Genomic DNA, 24,778 nt, shown 5'->3' on the forward strand with positions numbered 1-24,778 from the left:
CGGCTCAGATTGCAGTCTTGACTGTTATAAAAGGGAACCTAAGTTAGCCCTGAACAATGTATTACTAAAAGGTCTGCTTATTAAGCATCTATCGCTTACGCTCTGCATTTTGTGAACAACTCAGCCACGTTTCTGTCCAGGGGCCAAGGCTTCAGAACATGCGACACTCCCCTTGCTCAAAAATTGCACATTTGGCGAGAGGTTTTTACAACTTACACAGCACAACAAATAAATGATACGCGATTTCTTTGCGGCCCGGATGCCCCAAGACTGGTACGTACGTACGACCAACCACTTTAGCCCTCGTCCTCACTACGCACTCTTTGTCTCTGTAACGCGTTCTTGTCGAGTGCTTAATCGTTTATTAAAATTCAGTCCTCCCAGGCGCTACTTTTGACTCAGAGACGAGCCGCGTACACGGATCGACATTTTGCTTTATTGACCCGTCAACGGCCGGACACGTCGTTTATATTATCGCGCAAAACGCCCGTCCACCACGGCGCCATGGCATACACGTACAAAGCCGAGCGCGCCCGTGAAAGGCGCCTATCTCGCTGTCAATCGAAATCACCGCAGCGCGGCGTCGGCCGGCGTGGCGCTCGCAGTGGCGTCAGCCCAGAAGCAAGCAGCAAGATTCCAGGCCACGCGAGGAAGTGAGGGGGGCGTGTGGGAAGAACGGAGATCGTCGCACGCCGGGCGAAGGCCACGGGGTTGGGTGGAGGAAGAGAAGCCTTTTTGCGCCCGTGACACACAATGGCAATCGCTCACTAGGGGAAACGAAGGCGGCCTGTTGGCGTCCGCCGCAGTAGACGCATGGGAGCACAGCGCGTGGGAGTCGACGGGGCGAAAGAGAGGGCGGCGCGGCCGGTGGTTTTTCGGCGCCGCTGGCGTCAGACTGGCCGCGCGGTAGAGCACTATACCGTAGTGGCGCTATCACGGCCGACGCGAGCGTCGACGACGCCGGTGCGCGGCGGCGACCGCAGTGGTGGGAGACGCTCCTCTCCGCCTTGCTGCGCGCTGGCCCGCGGTGCAGCAGATAAGCCTCCTCCGGAAGGCGGTGGGGGAGGCCTCTAATTAAACGCAGCCCGCACGCGGGGCTGGCCTAACTGCGGCTGGCCTCCAAATTAAGCGGTGATAAGAGTTTGAACCCACCGCCGGCCGCGAGAACGCGCTCCGGTCCAGAACCACAGCGCTCGCACACGTTCGTGCGTGCGTGCTCGCTTGCGTGTGTCCGAGCTGTGCACGGAGCGCGAACAATGGAGGCAGACGCGACCCCAGCATTCGCGGCTGTTCTACTGTACACCCCCTCCCGCCCAACGCACTCTAGCTAGGTCTAAATCGCTGTCCTTGCGGTGTGCAATCTGCGTCGGCGGTTCACGCATTTGTCGAGGGTCCAAAGTGCAGCAAAGCAGTAAAGAGTATTCCGAGAGCCCTCGTGTAACTGCAGCCGCGTTTCATATCCGGGCTACTTTTGCGCGCTAATCGTGCTGCGAAGGCACTCTCAAAAAGGCAGCCGCGAACTTTTAGTGCGTTTCTAGTTTCCGTTATTTGCAAGTCCAGTTTGCGTGCGAATCCTTTCATACTCGCGCTGCCGAGAATGTTACTATTTTTAGCACTTTAAATTACAGAAGGAGCCAAGTTTGCGAAAACTTGGGGTCAGTGCGGCTAAAGCGCCAAACATTTGTCCCCTTTAAACTCTAATGTGTGTCAGCAGGTGCACATTTTCGTGCAACAAAGTTCGTATGCGACAGAGAATCTCCTTCGCCTCCTAAACCATTCCGGTCATTATGCGCATTGTTCCCGCCCTTCAGACGCGTGCTAAAGTTTACTTTTCTCTAATTTCAGCGCCATGACTCGGCTAGCGAAACGGCACTAGCATTAGGACGCTGCGCGGCCATAGAAAGACAAATCTACCGGACACTTTGCTTCGCGCGACTTTGACACATACTATAACTCCTGTTTGGATTGTGTTTCCGCTTCGTGGCGTTATGACCATCGGTATTAAGAATAGGATATGAAGGGCAATTTGTCGCGGTAGTCTGCTCGCTGTCTGCGCACTCTTTGCGCATAATTATTTTGCTGCAATCACGAATTGAAAACCATTATGCATTTTTCGACAGTGTGAGGTTTCATCTCCGAGACGCTCGTGCCAGTCATTACTTGTGCTTTGTCGCATTTCTGCTTCCGTTTGAGTCTTTCTGTAACACCGTACCTAACGGACGCAAAAATATTATTATGCTCGCTTTAAATTGGTACCTCGCTTCGTGCAGAGCCTCTTTTGAGGCCACACAACGCCGCAGATCGCATTAGCAACAACAAACCAAATAGATAGGCAGAATGAGTGTGCCTGCCTCGGGGAATGGGGGGGAGCAAAGGAAAAGTAAGCTGCGAAGCAGTAGTGCGGACTTCGCCAGCACACTGCGAGATGGCGGCTATAGAAAGCACGGCTAATGATGGGGCAGGTGATTAGGTTCTCGTAATCAAGTTTTCCTCGATAGTGTCATTACAAGAGGAGCGAATCGCCCATTCAAACCTCACACGGCGGCTGCTGTTTCTGCCTCCCATAACCGACGGACTAATCGCTGTTACTGCGCAACGACGACTAACGCCGACGAAAACTTTGCAACAAAGTACAATCTTGCCTTGAATGTCCTTATTAATGCTCTCCATTAAACGAACGTTTATTCTCTTTTTTTAAAAAAAATTAAAGTGCAACATGGTGTCAACAGGTGCGCACGTTCGTATGCGGAAAACAAAGGAACAAAAAAAAGCGGGATTATCGAATAGATATTTACAGGATTCAATAGACTCATTTAGCATACCGTGTAGCGTGCTACCGTTACCGGAGTACAGGGAACCGGCGCGTCGCCAGCGCGCACACGCAGATCGCCTTGAAGGCGACAGATGGCGCCAGGTACCCGGCAGCTGCGCGCGCGCCTACCGCATCGGGGCCAATCAGCGCGTGCTCACTGGTGGTGGCCGAGCTTCCATTATTCCTTTATTTAGGCAACAGTAAAGGTAGCACGGTACATGGTATGCTAAATGTGTCACAGGAACAGAATGAATTCATACTCTTCGTTGAGGTTTATTCAGGGTTTACTAAAGAAAGACAACGGAGAAAGGCCCCGCCAAATTGTATTTCTTAAAACGGTGCGAAATTATTTTCTAGTTCCGCTCGCTTCGATCGACCTCGTGTAGATACTTGTTATGCTCAAAAAAAGAACCCAAGATGGCAGATCAATAATTGCAGGCGCAGATGGCAGATGAATCATGTGTTTAAGCAAGCTGCCTCTTTAAGTCGCACAGGCAAAGCTCGAGGTGCTTTTTGGCGAATAATTTGATGTAGTAAACTTCGCTATTTACCGCACATCTCCTCAGGGTCTTAAGACTTCGCTGGATCGAGATTTAATTGCAAGACTTTCAAGCAGCTCATATCTGCATGTGAATAAATACATCAGCACTGATCTCAAACTTTATTCAGGTCAGCTTTTGCTGTCGATCTCGTTTGACACAAGGAAAGGCTGTAAATGGTAAGATGAGGTTATGGTAAGAAAGAAAAAAAAGGTAGCAAACTCAAGTTATGAAGTAAGATCGAAATGGCTTCATCAGGCACTTAAGCCTTTCGCAATACGCTCTGAGACTATTTCGTGTCGAATTATGTTGAAAAACAAAGAGGGAGGAAACGAAGAAAACTCCAAGACCGGCATTGGGTAATTACGTTTTGGGAACCAACGAGAAAGCGGCAATTTTTGCGCTCGTCTGCGTACATGGTTAGCAATGAAGACCACCAGCTGACATGTCTGGCTTAAGAAAAAAAAAGGAAGCGAGAACGCGATTTATTTTCTCTGACAGAAAAAAAAAAGTGTCGGAACCGAACAAAAGCTTACTTGATCGCGAAAAATAAAGAATGAAAAAAAAATACTTCGTTTGAGTAAATTACGTCTGAGCGCTCCGTTTCGCTCAGACAGTTTCCACTCATGCCTGAGCTCACTGTTCGCTCTTATCCGCGCCGCTTTTCTGCGTGTTAATCCCCGACAAGGAACGTTGCAGCAACGAAGAGCGGCGACTTAATTCTTTCAAAACTAGGAGACAAAAATATAGAGTGCAGCTTAAATGTAAAGGTGAAGATAGCAATGCACACGTTCTTCAAATTTCACACCCGGCGTAAAACCTGACAGGCGCGTGGTAATGCTCCATGGCAGCACAAGAACGAGCCGCAGAGCAGGAGCCTTTTTTTTTCATCGGCGCGCCCTCGTCGAGATAGCTCACGTCTCGCCCCTCATTTCCCGAAGGCGACGTTTCTCTACACGGCATAGGTGAGCGCGCCGCTGTACGCACACTCCGTGACGCAATCGCGCGAGAAGCGGCTGAGTCCTTTCTTTTCCTCGCACAAAGGGAAATCACTTCGGACTGCCACCGCGCGGTGCCACCGTCGCCGGTGCAGAGGAGAAGGGAGCCGGAGAAGGAAGTGCCTAATAAGGCTCGGTCCAACCAGGCAAGTCCATTAAAGTCGGCGGGTCCTGCCCACTGAAGCGTGAGCACTTGAGCGAGCGACGGCGGGTCTCTTCGGTGCGAAAGCTCTCGACTTGGGACACCCCGCCAGCGCTCGCCAGGCTGCTGTTGCTGCCGTTGTTGGCGGTGCTTTAGAAAGCCGGCTACTTCTCCTCGGCGAGACCGACGGCCCCCGCGGAGAGAGCGCGCGACATTTCAGGCAACGGGCGTCGCGCTTCAGCGGCCTTTCGCCGCCAGAATAAACAAGGGAGAAGCAGCAGCCTTCGCTGTTGTTCGCCGCGCAAACGGAGGCCGCACAGTCAAGAGTGGAGGAGCCTGCAGTCACGACTCGAAGACCGACCGACCGCATCTGCTAAGACCGACGACTACCGTACTAGCGCGAGTTTTGCCGTCGAAAACTTTTTTTATTTTTTTTTTCTCTTCCAACAAAGAGGAGACAGGAGAGACGACGGTTGTTTAGGATGAAAGAAAGTACGTCTTCTAGAATTCCAGAGATATAGTCGTCAAAAAAAAAAAAAAAGAAACGGAAAGTAGAGCATGATGGGGTGAGCTGCACAGTGATCTTCCATGCCGTAACCAAAAATTCCCCCAGTTAAACCCCAATTTTCCTCTTTTAAGCCTTATTTCTCTTCAGCAGCTTGAAAACTCTGGCAATTTTCAGAAAGTGAGAATTTCAGCGCTTGAACTTTCCTGTAACTCCAAAAATCTCCCTTTTCGCCAAATTTTACCCCTCAAATTCCCTGAAGCAGAGAATATTCTCCCGAATAGACCATCATTGAGCCTGCAGAATTAGGGGTTACTTATATTGGCGTGAACGTAGTACGTCGACATGCGCTCAGCGGCACGGAGGAGAGAGTGTTCCAAGTGCTCCCCTCAGAGAGTCCAGGGTTTGCACACGTTCCAATGCTTTGTTTACTGTCTTTCCCTCGTTCGTTCGACTACGGTGACTGCCCTTCGCGCTTCCCGGCGAGAGGGGCATAGCCTGCGACAGACCCGCCTGCGAGCCCAAAGTGTCAGGATTCACTTCGCCGTGCAACTGTGTGACTGAGATGCTGCAACTGAAGAGTGTAGTACTTTGAACTAAATCATCCAACACTTAGGATCACACACTTTTTCATCAGGTTTTATTTTATAGTTCTTGGAGCTCTGTTTAGGACCTGGAAGCGTTTAAAGCGGTTCCAGAAATGTCTTCATGCATTCCTATAACAGGATTAAATGTGCATGATCTGCGAGCTCTGAAACCTATTGCTGAGTGTTCTGTATTTCATAAATATTATAATTGCATACAGTAATAACTTGAAGGCTATTATTAAGGAATAGTACTAGCTATAACAGCGCTCGTCCTGTGTCTTCCTTTCTTCTTGTCCGTCGTTTTTCTGCGCTTTTTAGCATCGTGATAAATATTCCCGTCATAAAGTTTGTTTCATTAAGAAGCCTCCGCTACGCACGCTCTTTGGAGCACCAAATTTATTGCACTCGCAATTAAATTTTAACAGTGCTAACTATCGATCTGCTGCCCGCTAACTATCGATTTGTCGCCCAGCTAAGACATCACATCAAATACGCCAAATCCCAAAAGTAAGACGCTTCGCGATGCACGAGAAAACGAGCCTCCGATGGCGATTCCACCCTGGGCCCAGTTGGTGGATCAGATGAGCCAACCCTTTGTCATTCTCGGTAATTACGAGGATTGATCGATAGAGTAAGGAGTGGGAAGAAAGTGTCCAGATAAAAATCACGACCGCGACCCCTGACACGAGTGCGATATCGCGGTGATATATAGGCGGTAATTAATCCACTGAAGTGACGGGTTCTGAAAGAGCCCGTCGTGTTGTACTCTTCTGAACGCCTTATTACTTGCCAAGGGAAATAAGCGCCGCACAATGCACGAAGCGACGGCAGGCGGCCTGCGAATTATAACGCAACGGATCCACATTTCCAGCGTGGCAGTGACCTTTGTGCGTAGAGGAAGAGGAGTTAAGCCGCGAAGCTACAGCACAGACAAAAGTAATTCATGTGCGAGAGCTACGAGGCATAGCTATACGGCCACTTCCGACGGTGAGGACGACCGCAACGCCGGCAACCCGTAATTCGGCCTTCTTTTGTGAAGGAGACTCGTCCATCGCGCGAGAACAAAGGAGGCGCACGTAGGCGTGCTTGCGACACCGACTCGATAAAACCGATTACTATAACCTGGACAGTAGGCAAAAAAAAAAGAAAGGCGTGCTCTGTTTCATCAGAACGTGCAGCCTTGTAAAAGCTAGACCTTGTAGGCGCTAACGAGGGTTCTTAAGAACAGTTCCTGCCTGAACAGCTCACGGGTGGCGGCCAATCGGAGAGCGCGTCCTTCCCTGCGAGCAGCCACGAGGGATAGGGAACTGATTTGCTGACGAAAGCTGCGGCTTCCACAGCGCTGCTCGCTTCTAGCGAGACAGAGCGCGGGTAATTACGCCGCGCGGGCCATGCATCAGGTGCAAGCGCCGCTGCTCTTCGAGCTAAAGGGAGAAGTACCCCGGAGCGGTGGCTTCGCCGCACGGCAGCGCTGCCCACGGTGAAACGCGCCGCCGGAGGATAAGCGCCGCGGATCGACCGACGGCCGCCCCCTTCCGTAATGTCCCGCCCTGCCTCCCTCCACCCGCGGCGCGCGTTATCGGCGCAATCTCCTATCGAGCGCAGGCCGGGCCTCGGCCCCGGGGTCCTCTCGACCGCGGCGCGGCGGCTGACGCCCTCCCCGAAGAATCGACCTGCTGCCACGCAGGAAAAGGACCGAGCACGTGTCTTCGACACGAGGACAGATACGTCGCCGTCCGTATACGCTGGCCGACTTCACGTCGAGAAAACGCCACTGAAGTCAGCAATCTTGCCAGTGGGAGTGAGCACACCTCTTTCGTGACACGACGTACGCAAGCTTCAGACTCGGTTGCAACATCTTCGGAACTCGATATGTCCAGATTCAAGAAACAGCTTGTACGCAAGATCGGTTCGTGATCGGTCAGTACTTTCCCACTGATCAATCGCAACATCTTTGGAGGCATTGGCATGAAGGGCACGGTGATTAACTCCTTCGCTAACCGATCACAAATACTGAAGTAAGGATCGCTCACGGACTGGCCAGTCACGAGCAATTCTTAATACGAAGCCGTAATAACAAAACCATAACAACAAAAGCTGGCTTAACCTTTCTTCCTTTCCGGTCAAGATGACTGAAAAGGGGGTGAAACTGAGCGAATAATTTGCGGACTCGGCATCTACGTATTGCTGCGTTCAAGGTACTCCTAGCTTCCAGCAAACAATATTTTTTGTAGCAAGGCATGCATCTTGAAATTTAGTATTTTGACGTCCCTGTGCGCCGGAACGTCCACGCTGAAAAATCCTGTACACCAGTACCCTGCACTCCAATGTCCAAGGCCTGTCTAGAGTGTGTTTCAGAAGCACGACGAGCAGTTTGCTACCTAAGAAAAGAAATAAAGTGCGAAAGTTCCAAACTAATCTTACTTTTTCAGACAGGAGGAATTTCATAAAATAAGAGCAAACCAGAAATAGCGAAAAAAGCCGTAAGATATCAAAGTTTGAAGAATTCAGCAATAAAACCAATAAAGGGAGGAAAATAACGCAAAATATCAGGCGGGTTCGTTTTCAGAATCTTCAGACGCGTGAGGTGAAATGAGGGGGCGTGGGGTATCGAAAATCGAAGCCACGAACTGCGGAAAAGCAAAAAAGAAAGAAAGCAATGAAATACTTATAACGGCAAAGCGTGGGATGCCGCCATCGGCGCCAGCCATAACGGCCGGTCTCCTCTTTTGATACACGAAGCCTCGCACAGCGCGCGAACTCTCCCGAGGAGAATGGATGTCTTGGCCCTCCTCTCCCACCCCGACTTTACCTCTCTACATCTGCCGCCGGCTTGAAAACAACAGTGAGTGAACCTGGGCGGGGAACTCCGTGGAACATCCGACGTGCGCGCCTTTATTATTTCTGCTTTCCTTGGCCGGACTAAGACGTATTGAGCCTCCACGCCCCTTCAATATCCTGCAAGGAGAGTTGGGCCTGTCAAGAGAACAACCAAAAAAACCTGGAAGCCATCTTTTATAAAAGAAACCAGAGCACCATTCCAGTTTTGCCGTTGGCCCTCTACAGATATCCACGAAGCGTCAGGGCCTGTGCCACTCGGAGCTCAAGCCTGATAACACGAGGAAAGCCCTAAATCCGAACCTCTACATCAAAGCAGGCGTCGTTGTATTTGCAGTCGTATAACAAGTATGGTCGCCCGTAACAGCGTTATCAGTGGCAACCGCAATCTTTCATGCGAGAAAGAAATGACTTTACCCAAAAACAATGCTAGGGGGAAATTCGCGTTTTATACTACTTCCCTGGTTTTCTTCATCCAGCGATCTCGTTTTGCTTTAGTATATCGGCGTGCTTTTTATTGCTTCGATGTTGACTTTCGTGCGTTTAGGATCCAAGAAGGAACAGCACAGCCGAGGATGCCCGTCCTGAAGCTTGATTAGTTCCGATATGTCATCGTTTTTTGTTTTGCTTTCCTCGTTCTGCAGCATCTGCAGTTTTTGTCAGTCGGCATTATTAGATGTTATGTGTTCTGCAAAATATCTGTAGCAGTTGCACAGCGACCACTGTCCATCGCATGGAAAGCGACAAAGTACAGATCAGCAAAGGCGTCAGGCAAGGAGGCACGATCTCTTCGTAGTATTCATCGCATGTTTACAGGAGGCATTCAGAGAAAATAACAGAATAATTGAGATATAAAATTGAATGGAAAATACCTTAGCTATCTACGGTTCCCTGATGATATCGCCTTGCTATAGTAATCAGGGGACGAATGGCAAACCATGATCAAGGTCCTAGACAAGCGAAGCAGGACGGCGGGTCTAAGAACCAATAAGCTGAAAACTCAAGAAATGTTCACCAGCTTCGGAAAAGAACTGCAGTTTACAATAGGCAGCAAAGCGTCGAATACTTTTACTTGGGGCAGGTAGTAACTGCAGATTCGGACCATGAGAGGGTCCGAGCATAGACGCTTGGGCCCGACCCTCTGAGAGTTTTCACGTGAGGCATGATCTGGCCTCCAAATGTGACCTCTCTGTTCCTACTCCCTCTCTCCCGTGAATAGGTCTTGGTGCCTGCTCCGTTTATAAAGGCTACTCTACTCAAATATGAGAATTTGAATAGAGTGTAGTGAATTTGGCAGGAACTCTAAGCTCAATCATCACTGGGAGTTTGCCAGTATCCCTCAAGAGGAAAGTGCATAACTACTGTACCTTTCCAGCAATCACCTACTGGAGGCTAACTAGAAAGGGTTGAACCTAAACGGAGGACGACACAGCGAGCTATGGAAAGGTCCATGATAGTAACGTTAAGGGACAGGAAGGGAGCAGAATGGGTCAGGGAATAAGCGCGAGTTCATGACAACCTAGTAGAAACCAAGCGGACGAAATGAACATGGACAGGGCGTATAATGCGAATGCAAGACAACTAATGGTCGTTAAGGGTAACGGAGCGGATTCCAGGAGAAGGTAAGCGTAGGAAGGCTAGGTGGGCGGGTGAGATTAGGAAGTACGGGGAGATAAAGTGGCCTCAGCTGAGACACGACAGGATTAATTGGAGAGACGAGGCAGGGGCCTTTGTCCTGCAGTAAACGTAGCTAGGCTGCTGATGAACGCGAAGCACTATTTTTATTGGTGCTTCCCAGCTCACTTTATAAGATAATGATTCACTTTGGCCCCGCTCAACCTAACCGAGCCTACCTCCATATTCCGCTTTCAGAAGAAGTTACACTAGGCGAACAAACGGAACGTCAATCTAGTCAACAAGCCGTACCGACCTTGACTATCTCCTTACGCAGCGCGAGGCTCGACTGCCTCCTGCAAAGAGGCTGCTATTAACCAACTAGTATACAGGTTCGCAACCATCCCGATCCCATTTCTCCTCCTTACCGAACCATTGCACGCTCGACAGAGAAGTAACGAAAGAACAACGCAGACTGCGCCGAAAAACAATACGACGCGCACGCGCGCCAGTTACAAAAGCGCAGAAACAAAAACGCTTCAGCCGGAACCCAGGTTTCGTTGTTGCTACCGTTTCTTCATCGCGTTTCAGTGCCTCGACTGAGTCAAACTTTCGCAGGACGCGGGCCGACGCGTCGTTCGAGTCCCACTTCCGGCTTGCGTGTCATACTACCGCGACGCCCGTCCCACTCGCGCGCACCTGACTGCGGCGCCGCCCTCGCTTCCGCATAGTGTCGCAAACAAATCGGAGCAGTTATTCCAATGCCCCTGTCCTTTCTTCGCACGATGCAGTCGTGGCCCAGATTTATTAACCCTCGCCCCCTCCCCGGCGGCGCAGTGGCGCGGAACAGACCCGTTGTGCCATCCCCCCCCCCTTTTCCGAGAAGGGGTGGGTCGCTACCTGTCACACACACTTGGGACCCAAAGTGCGCGAACAAAGAAGAAGGCAATGTGCAAGAAAAAAATGACAGCCCAGCCAGCAGCTCTGGCCTCTGAAGCGCGACCACACAGCTGCCGCCGCTGTCACGGACTGCAGGCGGCTGCCGGGAATGCACGCCGGCTCAGTGTCGCCGACACGCGGGCCACCGTAATGGAAAAGCACCGCGGATGCAGGCGAGCGAGCGAAATGCTGCCGGCATTGTCTTACAATGCAATCGCGCACTTTACGTCTCGAAGCAGTGCGGGGCGAACGAGCGCTTCGGTGTTTTATCTATATCCTTGAACTGCTATGCTGTGGGAGACGGTTAAACAGTGTGAACGAGTTTAGGCGATGCTTTCAATAACGCGGTACGCGACTTAGTTATTGAAAAGGGTTTGTATTCAGCGACTGCTATTCGTGGATTCCGGGGACTTACTGTATAGCCACCCTACAGGTGTGCGATCATGTTTAAATGAAACGTAAATGGAGTAGCTGCTACTTATCTGGTACACTCACTGAATTTTCACGGCGTGCAATAATACGAACGGAAGTTTAGTAGCTGAAACTATTATAAATGGAAACAGCTAGTCGGGCATGCGGTCGTCTTTAAGTAGAAATGCATTCTCGGGTTTGTACAGACCAGATTTTCGTGGACTCGATTATGGGACTTTGTCCGCGTACGTTCCCACCTAAGCCGTGGACTGACTCGATGACCTGATGTGAACTATGCATATGCACTGCGTGCGTATTTTTAGAACGGTGCAAGAGGACGAGTGAAAACACTAAAAAACAAAAATAAACCAAGAAATATAATCGTAATTGTATAGCTATACGGTGGGCACCTGACTAAAAAAACTTCAGTGATGTACAGAAGAAATGTATGCAGAATGCAGTGCGCGCACTTCAGTAACATCGGCCCGTAAGTAGCACCTGCCCTTAGCTCTCATTTCAGAAAAGACCAAAACGGCTGCGTTATCTACTAGTGCATTTGGCTGCGCCCATTTGAGCCCTGGTCATTCACGAACTGACCAAGCCACAGAGAGGCTATGGGCATTGTGGGCCTCGTGTGTTTAGATTTTTCAGATGCCAGTGAGTTCAGGCGAAGCAGTAGATCTCGTAAAAGACAGAGGCCGTGTTTTCTCTATTACCAGTGCCCTCACACAATGCGGATAAATTTACTGGTTTTCAGATTCGCTGCACTGTTTGTTGACACTGATGAGCTCAGTGGAAGATGACACTGCGCAAAAAGCCTAAACGCCCCTGAAGCGGCACTTCACGCCTCTAGTTCGAAAAGAAATGAGAAGCCACAGGCATCACTACAGGACAGGCAAAGAAACAGCGGCCTCTTGAGGGAGATGGCTTACGAGGAGCAACAGCGCGTGCAGCAGCGAGAAGACAGGGAGAGGGCAGGGCGCAGGGAAACGAATACAGGCGCGCCCAACAACAGGCCCCGGGGGACACGGGCAGCGACTGCAGCATCCGCGTGTCCCGTGAAATATGGCGACGATGCGCGTAATTAAATGAAAGCAGCGCGCTGTGTCTTGGCGTGCGACGCCCGAATCGAGGTCAGCAGGCCGGCGAGACGACGCCGGGCCGGAAGAAGCAGGGGCCGAGCTAGGCGCGGGGTCGCGGAGGAGCGCGGCTGGAGCGAAGCCAAATCTGTAGCGCGTTGGAAAACCCCGGCGCTGTGTGTATGAGCGCGGGGCGTAGCCTGACGGATCGCCGCCTCCGCATGCGCACCACGGTGGCGCCGGTCTGCCCGAGTTTCGTGCAGCGCGTCAGCGGCGTCTTTCTGCCGGCCCTTCTTCCCACGGCGTGGATAGAGGCTCAGCCGGCTGACCTTCGAGCCGGCAGCGGTGGCGACGGTGTAATCTGCCCCGGAAAAATTAAGGCAGCGTCCGACAATGTTCGAACAACTCGTCGAAGCCAGCATGCGTTAAGGCTGTCAACGATTAGGAATTGCCGAAACCTTAAGTCAGGCTCGAACGCATACAAAATTTAATTTCGAATGAAACTTATTATCGTATTCAAAATAATTTAGTCCAAAATAAAAATTCATCCACCTTAATTTGAACACGCTTACGGTATACCCGTCCGTTCGAGGAATCTTGACATGCTCTCTACATACACTCTACGCAGAAAGGAGTGAAAAGAGAGTAAGCTCTCTTCTAATGCATACTCCCTTTTATAAAAGCCAATACGCTAGAGGACAGCTAGCTTACTCCATATAGGCGTATTCGTGTTTACAGTGTACCTGCAGGCGCTTTGTACACAACTGTATACATTGTGAACTCACAGCTTTTTCTCCGAGTTTGCTGTGCCTAGCATTTATTTATTAGTCTCAGGTGAATTAGCATCTTTCAGATTGAAAAAGGCACAAAAAAGTATCACTGATGTGTTCCGTTGGAAATCTAACTGACTGGCTTTCGTGGGACCTGCATGTTACTATATAAACAAAGAAATGTGAGTTGAATCGAAGTGATAAATGGCGCCTGAAAGGGGCATATACTGTTTGCTTGATCAAGCTGTCATTTTGGATTTAAATTAACAATAAAAGTAGCTTCAGTTAGATCGCAAATCCAATTTAAAACGGCAAGATCGAGTTCCCCACATTAGCTCCGCACAGTACCAAGCCGAATGACTGCTCGGTGAAGAAAGCAAAAAAAGAAATAACAGCAGCAGCTTGACGACCTTAGAGGACAAGGACTAAGAAACGAACTCAGTGACGAACAGCAGAGATTCGGATAACCCCAGCTTTGGCACTAAGCAAAAACACTATATCTGTCACGAGAAGGCGGCACGAACTGAACTCAAAGAACGCTCCTGCACGGAATCCCTGAGACCCAGTACATGGGTAAGCAGGAACTCGACGCTGCCGCTTTCAGGCGCGTAACACACGCAGGCTCGAAGCATTCCCTCTCCGTCTTCTCGCGGGCACCCATCATAAGCACGCGCAGCCGCGCCTCTATCTGGACCCCCACGCCCACGCTTTTCAAATATTGCGCTGTGGGTTTTGGCCGCACGTTGCCATGACGCAGACGGGACAGATGGGGGAGAAAACGGAGAGAATGCAAATTCCGCGTCTTTTTGCGGCCCGAAGAGCACTGCCTCGGTGTGATGTCTGTGACGCATCAGGGATTTTTCGGCCTTTGTATATTCTTTTAGGTTGAAGGCAGGCCATCGTGTCATCCCTCGCACAGCTTACTGCGGATGCCCGGAGACCGCATATTTTTGCTTCGCGTGCGCAGGTTGAACGTTTTGCTCTATATGCGGGCTTAAAACGCTCCGTCGTCCAAAGACGGAGTGATTGAACGCATGGAGAAGAGGATCAGAAGCGGTAAATAAACCGTGCTCCTTTTATCTCTTTACAGAAATTGATGGGAAAAAGTTATCCTTTTAAATCTATGTGGATATTGACTGGCATATTTAGAACAAAAACGAGGATAACGGCAGAGAACAAACAAAATATTAAATGTGCGAGACAATGCTCAACGTGTTTTTTTTTTTTTTATCTCGAATGACGTTTGTTTTTTCATGAGCGCAACTTGAAAAAGAAAAGGAAACGCTCTGCACACGAAGAACTTGCACATGATCCGTGCTCAATCGGCGTGAGACCCAGAATTCTACAAAGACGAACTTTCTGCAATACAGAGCCGATCCCAAAGCGGGAATTACAATGGCCCGAGTCATACTGCACGCATTTTACCCCCTCTACCTCTCCGAACTGCAGGAAGCTGCCATAAGACCGCATCTCGCCAGTAAGAACACAACGAAAAATGCTCCAAGTGAAAACCGCGTTTTCACGATACAAAACACCGCATATCGAAGAGCATGAAGAAGATCATGAAAAAGATCTGAGCAAGGGCGTTCTAGCGTACGTGAACGCCGAAGAGTATCCAAGTAAGACATGATGTTGGGCTAGTCGGTTCATGGTTAGAGCGAAACAAAACTGCGCGAAGAAGACGGGACAAAAGAAAGGCACGAAGGAAGTCTGCGCTTTGTGTGTGTGTATTCGTGCCTTTCTTTTGTCCCGTCTTCTTCGCGCAGTTTTGTTTCGCTCTAACGAAGAGTATCCGTAAGTGCATAATGCTACCTTGAATAACCTTCAGGACTACGTTTCCAGATCGAGCCTCTCGCCTGCCACTTTCGATAACATCAACATCGGGATCGCAACAGCGCATCCCGTTCCGACGACCCGACACCCGCCGATGAGACAAGGCTCAAGCCCTACATCTGATTCCTGTGTTTGTTGAACTGTGTATGTGCGGGTTGTACACACATTCGCTCAAAAGTAGCCCCAGCTACAAAGTAGTTCCCCCTACAGAGTGGCTCCTCCTGTGAAGTATCTCTCACTACAGAGCAGCTCCCCCTACACAGTAGTTCCTCCGACAGAGTAGCTCCCCCTACAGGGTAGCTCTCCCTACAGGGCAGCTCCCCCTACAGAGTAGCTCCCCCTACAGAGTAGCTCCCCCTACAAAGTGGAACTCCCTACAGAGAAGCCCCCCCCCCCCCCCCCCCCCTGCAGAGTAGCTTCATCTCCAAAGCAGCTCCCCCTACAAAGTAGCTCCTCCTAGCTACCCCTTTAAAGTAGCTCCCCCCACTAAGTATCTGCCCCTACAAACACACCGCGTTCAGCAATCGTAAAAAGCGGATGCGCCGCCCGAGACAGCGCAGCGTGCGAAAGAGAGCAGTGGCGCGGCCGTTAGAAAACAATGGACGGGCGCGCGGCGTCCGTCAGCGCAACGAGCATTGCGCAACCGCTTGGCGCCCGAGGCGAAGGTCACCACGAGTCTGGGCGCCGTCGCTAACACCGCGCGCGCGAGGAACCCTTCGGCGGCGGCGGCGGCGACGCGGAGAGTAAGAATGGGAGTCGCGAAAGTCGGCCGCGTCCTCGGCCCATTTCAGGCCAGCCGCCGGCCTGCGCCGCGATACGCCGCCGCGGCCGACCGGAAGAGGACAGAGCGGCTCTGGTGGATGACAAACTCCAACTCGGTACAATGCGGCGATGCTGACAGCGCTGCCTGGACCGGGCATTGTGTACGAGTGTGTACTCTGTGCGCGCAGACCCTCAGTCTGGAGTGGTTTTCTCCGAAAGCCACTAGGGTTGCCCGGAGCATTGCCGTAAGACCGTCCGAGTACGCCGAAGGGCGTGAGAAGCGCTGACAGCTGTGATGCGACTGTCGCGAATGGTTGCGCTTAGAGCAGCGTTGCTTCATTGTCCGCGACCAAGTTTCGCGCCATATGTGAGCGCTAGGACGCCGTTAAGTAAAACTGCTCTACAGTGTGCGGTGCGTTTGCATAATTGCCAGTTGAAATGAAAAAAAAAAAACGCAGAGAATGTGAATTGTTTAAAGCGAGGACGCAGTCATGCTTTGCACCGAGCCGGCATATAGGGAACCTCAATAAACAAGCGCACATTTGCGTATCACCACTGTAATTACTTGTTCATTATAGGGCACGTAACCTGTAATCCACTAACACGACCACTTTCACCAGCACCGAAAGGAGCTGATGTGCATTGCAGCTCAGCCGTTAGTGACGAGAGAAAAAAAGGAAATAAAAGCACCAAGTGCTACCGGCCTTGACTCCAGGTAAAGATTCAGGGGCTTTATGAAGGAAACATCATGGCTATCTCATGATAGGTGCATATCATATAAATGGTCCCAAAAGATTATCTGTGGGGCTGGAGCCATAAACATGACAGATGAAAGCATTTCACCCCACATCAAAAGATAGATAGGCAAACTTTAACGCTCAAAGTCAGGGGAGTGTTTCTTGAGGCTTGTGGAGAACCGCTCCAACTATCATGGCATAGTAATGGCTGCTGCTGATATATAAAAACGGATTTTAGTACTATAATACTTGCCTCCTTGTGCGATATGATTGTCAGAAGAAGGATAAATTAATTCTGACATCGAAGGGCAGCTGAAGATCGGTCTCGTAGTAATTTGGAAAGCGGCAACTTCTCTTTCCGTGTGCAGTTTTTTATACGAACGACAGAAAAGTCGTCATACACAGCGTCGTAAGGCCAGTTTGGGTGCCTCGACTGTAGATGGTAAAGAACTATTGGATGGCAACGGCCAGAGGGCTGCCTGACGTGACGAGCTCATTTGTATGCTCACAGCGAGTCCCTCGGCGAGCTGCTCCGCGCGTTGAGCGGAAAAGGAGACCTCGGGGTCACCAATTCCGAACAGCGAGGGGATAAGTGGAGAGTGCGCTACGAGAGGCGTCATCGCTCTTGCGCGCTGACAGCAATTCAGTGGCGCATCCGAAGAGCATCGCATAGTGACAATGACGCGCACCACTCGGACGACGACGCCACCGAGTCGGGTCGCCTTCAGGCGAGAGGCTCGAGCTCCGCCGAGGAAGCATAGTAGGCGCGTTATCGCGGAGTGGGTTCGCAGCTCTTGCTCCGCCTCCCTGATTGGACGCGACGCGGCTCTCGCCGCCTTCGCAGCGGTGCACGCAATTGCGACCGAGGAGGATGCTCGAGGCTCGTCCATTACCTCCGTGAAAACGGGGAGGTGTGGCGCCCAGACGAAGCGGGCCAGAGGCGCTCGCGCGCGCGCGTGAAGACAAGCTCCTCTGATGGATGGCGGTTCCCCCAGGAGGCGCTTGCCTCCGCCACAGCCGTCGACCTGGTCTCTTCTTCGAGCCCAGAAATGTACACGGATCGATGGCCGCCGGACTCGAGGAGCCGCGGATCGTAGAGCGGCCCAAGAAGAGGCGCCCCGAGTGAGCGGCCAGCAGACGCGTGGTCCGCTGGGACCATGCGTCGTCCCGCACACGCCACGACCCGCCTGCATGCGTTATAGTGTACGCGGCCTGCACCTCCTGCCAAGGAAAAGGGCGCGAAAAGTAAAAAACAAAACAATAGCGCGCAAATGAAGCCGATAAGGAGGAAAGAAGAGAGGGTGCGAGGCTGAGACCCGGGGATCCCGAACTCGATGAGGCGCGGCGAAAACAGCTGCGCTTTCCTCCGAAGAGGCGCGCGTCTGCGATCCGGGACCTAGCCTGTCCGTTATGTTTTTCCTAGCCCTTTCCGCTACCTTTTTTCTTCCCCCGGCCGGAGCTCCCGTCAGACCGGCCGCGTTCGCGGGGCTCTTGACAACCACTCAGAGCAAACACCGAGACGGTGCTTCGGCTCGAGCGTATTTTTGCCCCGCCGGCACTCCTGTTTTCATCGCGCTCCTGACAGGCCCAGCTGTGACCCTCACTCTGGCGCGGAAATTTCAAAGGCAACGAAAAAAAAAAAAAAAGAAGCCAGTTATCGCGTAGAGAAATTCCGCCGCATTAAATAGAAGCCTTCTACTCCCCTTTAGGCTTTCAAACCTCGTATTCATTTAGGCGAGAAAAGGTGTGCGAGTAACATTTTTATTTGTTTGTTCGTTTCATCCACCCAAACCGAGACTAATTTGCATAATTCCGAGTTCAGCGAAAGGGATAAGAAGGCGCGGAAAAACCGTTAAGGCTGCGGCGATACGGCAAGTTCCTCGTGCTAGTACAGTCGGTGCGCTAGGCGAAACCGACGGCACCGCCTCAACGTCGCCGCGAAGTGATTAATCGTTCCCCCGTACATAGTCCCCCGGTATGAGGAGACGCGCGAAAGCCGTCTCCCGCGCCAGAGCTGAATGCGCCGCGGTCTCGCAGTGTTGGCGCAGGAAAGGGGATTACGACAGAGGCGCATTAGAGGAGGGGAAGAGCAGGAAATGGCGAGGAAGAAGCGCGGTTTTTGCGACGCCGCTGTAGCCGCGGAAGTGGCAAACAGGGCAGCCCGCGAGCTGACTTTCACGGCGCGAAAGAGGCTTTGCGACGCGACTCCGCGGCCCCCGACAAACACACCTAGCAAGAAAACGATCGCGTTTCTACGCCTGCGTTTGCATGCGCCGCGACACCGATGGGAAACAAATAAATAAATGCTGCTATGTCTTCATATTCCCAAGCAGAGGCAATGTTGGTGTCACTGTGGTTTGTAGGCAGCACCGGGGGAACTGGCGAGATCGCAGATGCGCCAGATGTTGCGTACAGAAGCTTCTGGCCTGTAGCCTGAACTATTTCGTCGTGATTTGCAAGGATAGGTTAACCTCATTAGCAAGATGTTGCAAATATAAGTATTTAGTGAAGTTGTCGCGATCTTAAGGATGTCCGGAGCAATCTGCATAGCACCTAGAACGGAAAAAAAATTGAACAAGACCGAGCGAAAAAAAGGTACACATTGACAAGAAAAAAACGATGAGGCATGCGCTACTTCCACCTGTTTAGCCCATGTATACCGATGAGCGCATGTACCAACGTTGTTTCTTTTTAAGCTGTCCTTTTTTTTTGGCACTTAGGCTTTTCCAAGCAATGCACCAGCTTTCCACACAGCGTGTTTTACTACGAAACAAACAAATGAGGAAAGCCGACCACCGGGGCTTAATAGCATTGATATGTGATGCACCTAACAATGTCAGCGCCATTTGTACCATCGGCAGTTTGGAAAACGGCAACAAATGCAACAAATGCCAGGTTATAAGTTTACTCCAAGAATTGCGATGAGACTTTGTCGCTTCATTCGATAATCTGCAGCGCTGTCTGCGACCGCTCCGTCTCCTCTGCGCGCGTGTTGCGTAATTTAACAAGCAACTATGCTGTGTGTTCCTGTTCGTGCATCTTCTTGTTCTGTCTTCGTGCAGTTTTATTATGATTCATTCCAAGAACCAACTAGCCCGACTTCATGCCTTACTTAAGTAACTATAGCCGGCGGGCCACCCTGGCTACTTTTTCTACGACGACCATATCCTGTCCAGGTAACTTTATTCCTCCCAACTTCAGCACGCATCCGACATTTTTCATTCTCTTAGCCTTGCGCCTCTAATTTTCCTCACCATAGTCCCCTCCAGTTTCGACCTTTTACGTCAGTCTCTAAACTACATCAGCGTTATTCGAGAGCCCTTACAGAATGCATTGGTGCCGTACATATACCTTCACTGATACTGTAAGGCTAGCCCAATGTATTCAGGGGGGATGTGTCTGAAGTAAATCTCACTTGAGGAGTAATTATTCTCATTACTATCCGCTTGTGCGCTGCCATTCGGCTGCAAAGGAAAGCTAAACCTACATGTGGATACGAACGAGTAATTAATCCCTAACTGACATTAGAAGGTTGGTGCTCCTTTCTAGAGGAGGAGGATGAGAGGTAAACTTAGTAAGTATAAAACGTCGGTCATTCCCGAGAGCACTTCTTTTTGCACATACAAACCAACTTTTTAGTATTGCCGCGATCATTCGTCTCCCACGATCCATATCTTCCTTGCTTACATGGTTACGATACATTTACTCACTAACTACTTTTCAATACCACATTTCTAATCGGGCTGCATGCCCCCGCACCTAATGGTGCCAATTATACTTGTTTGATCTCTACTAACTTATCAGTAAAGCTCTGCGCTGACCTCCAGTAGCTTAGGGGTCATTTAACTACCTTACATAGCCATTGTGATTGTTCCGAAAAATAAATGCTTTAGCGGCATTAGTGAACCGCCGATAACGAAGCCGTTAGAGCATTTGCGCCATAGCTTTTTCTTTTCACCTCAGAAGCTCCGCAGGACGCCCTGACAACAAGTGAAACGACAGCCGTGCGGCTCTTTCTCTGCGTGGTCGCATGTTTCAGGCTTTAGAACTCGAGCACCGCGACTTGGAGCTCTCCTTAAGGGCTGTCCTTAAGTTCTCCTTTAGTGTAATCGCCGTTAAATTTCTTTTGCTCTGAGAAGCTCTGAAGGCGAAGTGTCGAATGTGTGCGTCTTCGGGCACTCGATACTACAAGATGCGCACTGTACAGGTATACCTGCAACATGAAGGAGGAAACTCAGCTCAGAAGAGCGAATCTTTTTGCTATTTTTGTATAGACTTTGAAAATGCCTGATGTCTATTGGCCCACGGGGGATATGCTCACGAAAAAAAGTAAAAATTATGCTTGTCACGCATACTACCCCATGGGGTAACTATTGGTTTTGAATGCTCTCACTGTGTTCCATTTGGAAGTGCAGCTACCTGAGCACGCCGAACGCAATGCAGTACGCACCATAGCACGCATCTTTCTTCAATGCATCCACGCGAGGATATAGAGAAGAAGAACGGGGGGGGGGGGGGGGGGGGGGGGGGGTTGCATGACGGGAAAAGCCGAGGCGCCCCAGCGCCACGTGGCGGCGGCGCCATTTCCGCCCTTGCGACGAATGCAATCCCGAGCAGGTGGGTCCGCCCGGCGGGCGGCTCGCTAACAATTCTATTTCCGGGCTAGCTCCGGGCTCTGCTTCCGGTCTCGGGAAAACGCACTTCCACCCTTGCACGACTGACTCGAACGCTGTGCCCCCCCTCCTGTCTTCGCGAACTACAGGGCCGGCACTGTCGCAGCCTCAATGTACGCGGACGATGACGCAGTCGTACACAGAGCGAAGCTCTTATGGCGCTCTACGCCTCTTCGGTTGCGGCCCGTCGGCTCTCGTGTTTCCCTCCCCCGCCGTGCACCCTCTCCGCTGGCGCCTGGTTTTTACGGCCTACTAAAAATTGCGAAAAGCGGGGCTGTGGGGCGCGTTGCGCAGCGCGACTGCATCACCGACCGCAGCGGAGTGTCCCGCCGATATCGGCCCACTAAATCCAGCCCTCGTATTGCAACGCCCCGTAAATCAGCGAACTCTCGCTGGCTGCGCCATCATGCTACGGCAACGACGATAAAAGGGAAGAGATCAAAGAGAGGCAGAGAGACAGGGGGGAAGTGCTAGGCTTCCCTTGGTTTCGCTTTCCTTGATAGCTTGGCACCTTTCTCTCGGTCTGGCTAGATGCAGATTGCGGGAACACGTGATCATGGTTTCAGCATCTGATCTAACGCGCAGAACATTACAGAGACGCCTATAGCGTGCTTTTGCTGAACTTCCTCTGTTTTTTTTTTTATTGTTGTTTTCATGGTTTGATTTCTTTCTTTTGCGAAAGAGCATATTGCGCAGGCCATAAGCCCAGTAATTCGCGCAACCACAAAATTCATTGTTGACTGTTAAAATGATTTAACTCGAATAAGCTAGTTCCATGAACAGCCATTTGTGTCCCTATACCTACAGCAGTTACACTGCTTGAGGTTCATCGGTGATTTAGTGATGTTCTTTAGCTCGTGAATCCTTTTATGCAGTGGGCTATACGCATGGCGGCTTCACATGATACTAAAGCCGTTTAGAGGTATTAGTAAGCAGTATACATTCAATGCGCATATCTTTTGCTGTGTGTGGTCAGCGTAGTAAGATCACAGTGCAGTCTCTGTCCTCTGGTGGATCGAAGCTTATTGTTGTTCTCATCATTCTTATTAAAAATAACGTTGGAACGTTGTTAGATTGCGATAAGTCGAAGCCACGGATTAGAAAAAGAACCTTGATGAAATATGTCGGCTGCAGCGTTGCGGAGCAATGAAGCAATAAGGAAAAAAAAAAAGCGTAGAAAGGTAGATGTGGCGAACTATTCGGCCTCCTGTGCCGAACCGACATACTCTACTAAGCACCGATCGCAGTGTTGGACTTATCTCGCATTCGGTGTTTGCATCTATCACTCGCTGGCGCCAGCCGCTTCTGTTATTCAACTCTCCCGAAATTTCCCTAATTCCCGAGGCGCGCCGCAGGCGCCCTTAGAATACGCCAAGATCCTGTTTCCATTAGTGGTGACAGCGAGCACATACGCGGCGGGAAAGGAAAAAAAAATGCCGCCTCGCAATTCACTTCGGGAAGACGTGGAACAAGAGCAGTCGCCGGCAACGGTTTTATTAGATCCTTGGGCGCCGAATTTATTGAATGCCGTCTGCGCGCGGCTGCGGTGCCGGCCGGTTTGGTAAGCGCACATCGACCAGTCACCCTTTCGCCGAGGGGCGGCGCACCGTTACACGGCGCGGAAATTCGATTTCCGAATTCGACCATTCGTTTTAAGCCGCTGACAGATTAAATAGCGAGAGCAACGGGGCTGGGCGGCGACATTCAGATGAGAACATAAATAACGGCCGCAAATGGAAAAAGAAAAGGAGCAACTGTGAAGACGCACCCCTTGTTTGTGCGAAGAATCCACAAAATAAAAACGCAAATAACAAAAAGCGAATGGTCAGAAGAAGGGCGGAAAGCGGTCTGCGAAGGTCAGGAATGGGACAGTATGCGTGCATGTAAAGACGAAAAATACAAACTGCGCGTGGGAGGCAGGCAGGCAGCCGAAACGCAACAAAGGCTGCCCGCTGTTGCAGTACGCCACCGCAATTAAAGGGGGGCTGGGCGTGTTTCTCGGTGTTTTCCTTTCGTACAGAAGGGAGAAGAGTGGGTTCTCGCGGGGACGGGGACAGGCCGTCACGCAGCGCCGGCCGACGTGGAAGCGTTCCGGTGGGCGGACCGCGGACGTCATTAAAGCAGCCCGGCGGGCCCGTCAGCGACCGCGCTGATCGGCCGCTCGACCATCAGCACCGGCAGGGCCGCCGGCTCCTCGTCAGCTCGCGGAAAATCGGCTCGAGCCTTGCATAAGCGCCCTGCGGGCCTAAGCACAGGCCTGCAGCCGATCGCCACCTCCTCGAAACGCCGGGGTCGCACGTGCATAGCGCTAACAGCACGTGCGGGTGGCGATGGCACCGTTACCGGCAGCAGGCGGCGTAGCGGGTCGCGGAAGTCATCTCTGGTGCCCCCATCATCCCCCGTGAGCAGGCAACCGAGGCGGGGACAGGCCCGGCGTGTTCTAAAATGGCTCTTCGAAAGCTCGCTGTCGAAGAGGCCGTTTGTCACGGCACCCACTACGGCGTAAATAGAAGGCACAGGAAAGAAGAAAAAAACGGAAGGGAGGAGTTAACTCGCGCGAGCTCCCCCCAGGTTCATCTTGTTTTCCCTTTTCTCCTCTCTCGTCAATCAAAAAGCCCGCTGTTCAGAACAGTCCCGCTAATGCTTGTTTTCGACGCAGTTCGTCAGCAGGAGGAATTTGTTGTGCCCGTTGTGCGCGCATCCATTAACATGAAGGCGTTCGTAGGCTGCACGGTTCTCTGCGCACTGACTTGTTACCTGTGTAAATCTGTATACGATTAATTTTAGATTGATTAATTTCGTTTGAATTCCACCTGAGGGCGAAGTTTCACGCTCTCTTTTCTACATTAACGTATCAGTTTTGAAACCAGCAACAAGAGTGGTATACAATGAACGATTCGTAGCAGCTAAACACTAACCGCATCTGATATAAGTGTGACCAAGTCGAACGCAGCTAACCTACAAGGCGCCAGGAACTGTACTAAGAACGCATACACGACGAAAGTGTCAAGAGCAAGAACTTCGCCGTCGGTAAGGATAAGGAAAGGATAAAGAGAAGGCAAGGTGCGATACGAGGCTAGCACAAAAGGCAGTTGCGACAGCCCAGCCGCACTCAGGTGCGACGGGGAGACCGGCGGACATTCGCCTCGGCTCGCAGGAAATGAAAGAAGCCCGGCCGGCGGATATGGAAACCCGGCCGCTGCCAAACCCGCGCGGCAGCCAGGCTCCTCGGCGCGCCGTCGCCCCGAGGAATCATTCATCGATCACGGAGCGCGCTATGCGCAGACGCCCCGGGCATCGCTTCTTCGCTGTCCGAATCAAGCCGAACAGTGCGCTGCCGCGGCGAAGGCGGCGTTGGCCAACAATTGCTTTCCCAGTAGCCGTGGGTGCCTCCCCCTCAGCTGCGAGAAATTCGCTTCTGGGAGAAACGAACAGAACGAGTTCTGTGAATCTTTCGGGCAGCGAGACGCGGAATTCTCATTCGGAGGCTCCTATAACACTCCTTCTCCCTTATCCATTGCGCGCTTTCTTATCGGTAT

General features: G+C 51.3%; 1 protein-coding gene across 1 annotated transcript in view; it reads right to left on the reverse strand.

Moving 5' to 3' along the window:
* LOC149371995 (uncharacterized) overlaps positions 1-24,778 on the reverse strand; it is a 173,097-nt gene that overhangs the window by 11,786 nt on the left and 136,533 nt on the right. The window lies entirely within an intron of this gene.

The sequence above is a fragment of the Amblyomma mixtum genome, chromosome 1 (genome assembly GCF_055824585.1).
Source record: "Amblyomma mixtum isolate Tamu chromosome 1, ASM5582458v1, whole genome shotgun sequence".
In the NCBI taxonomy this organism is placed as follows: Eukaryota; Metazoa; Arthropoda; class Arachnida; order Ixodida; family Ixodidae; genus Amblyomma; species Amblyomma mixtum.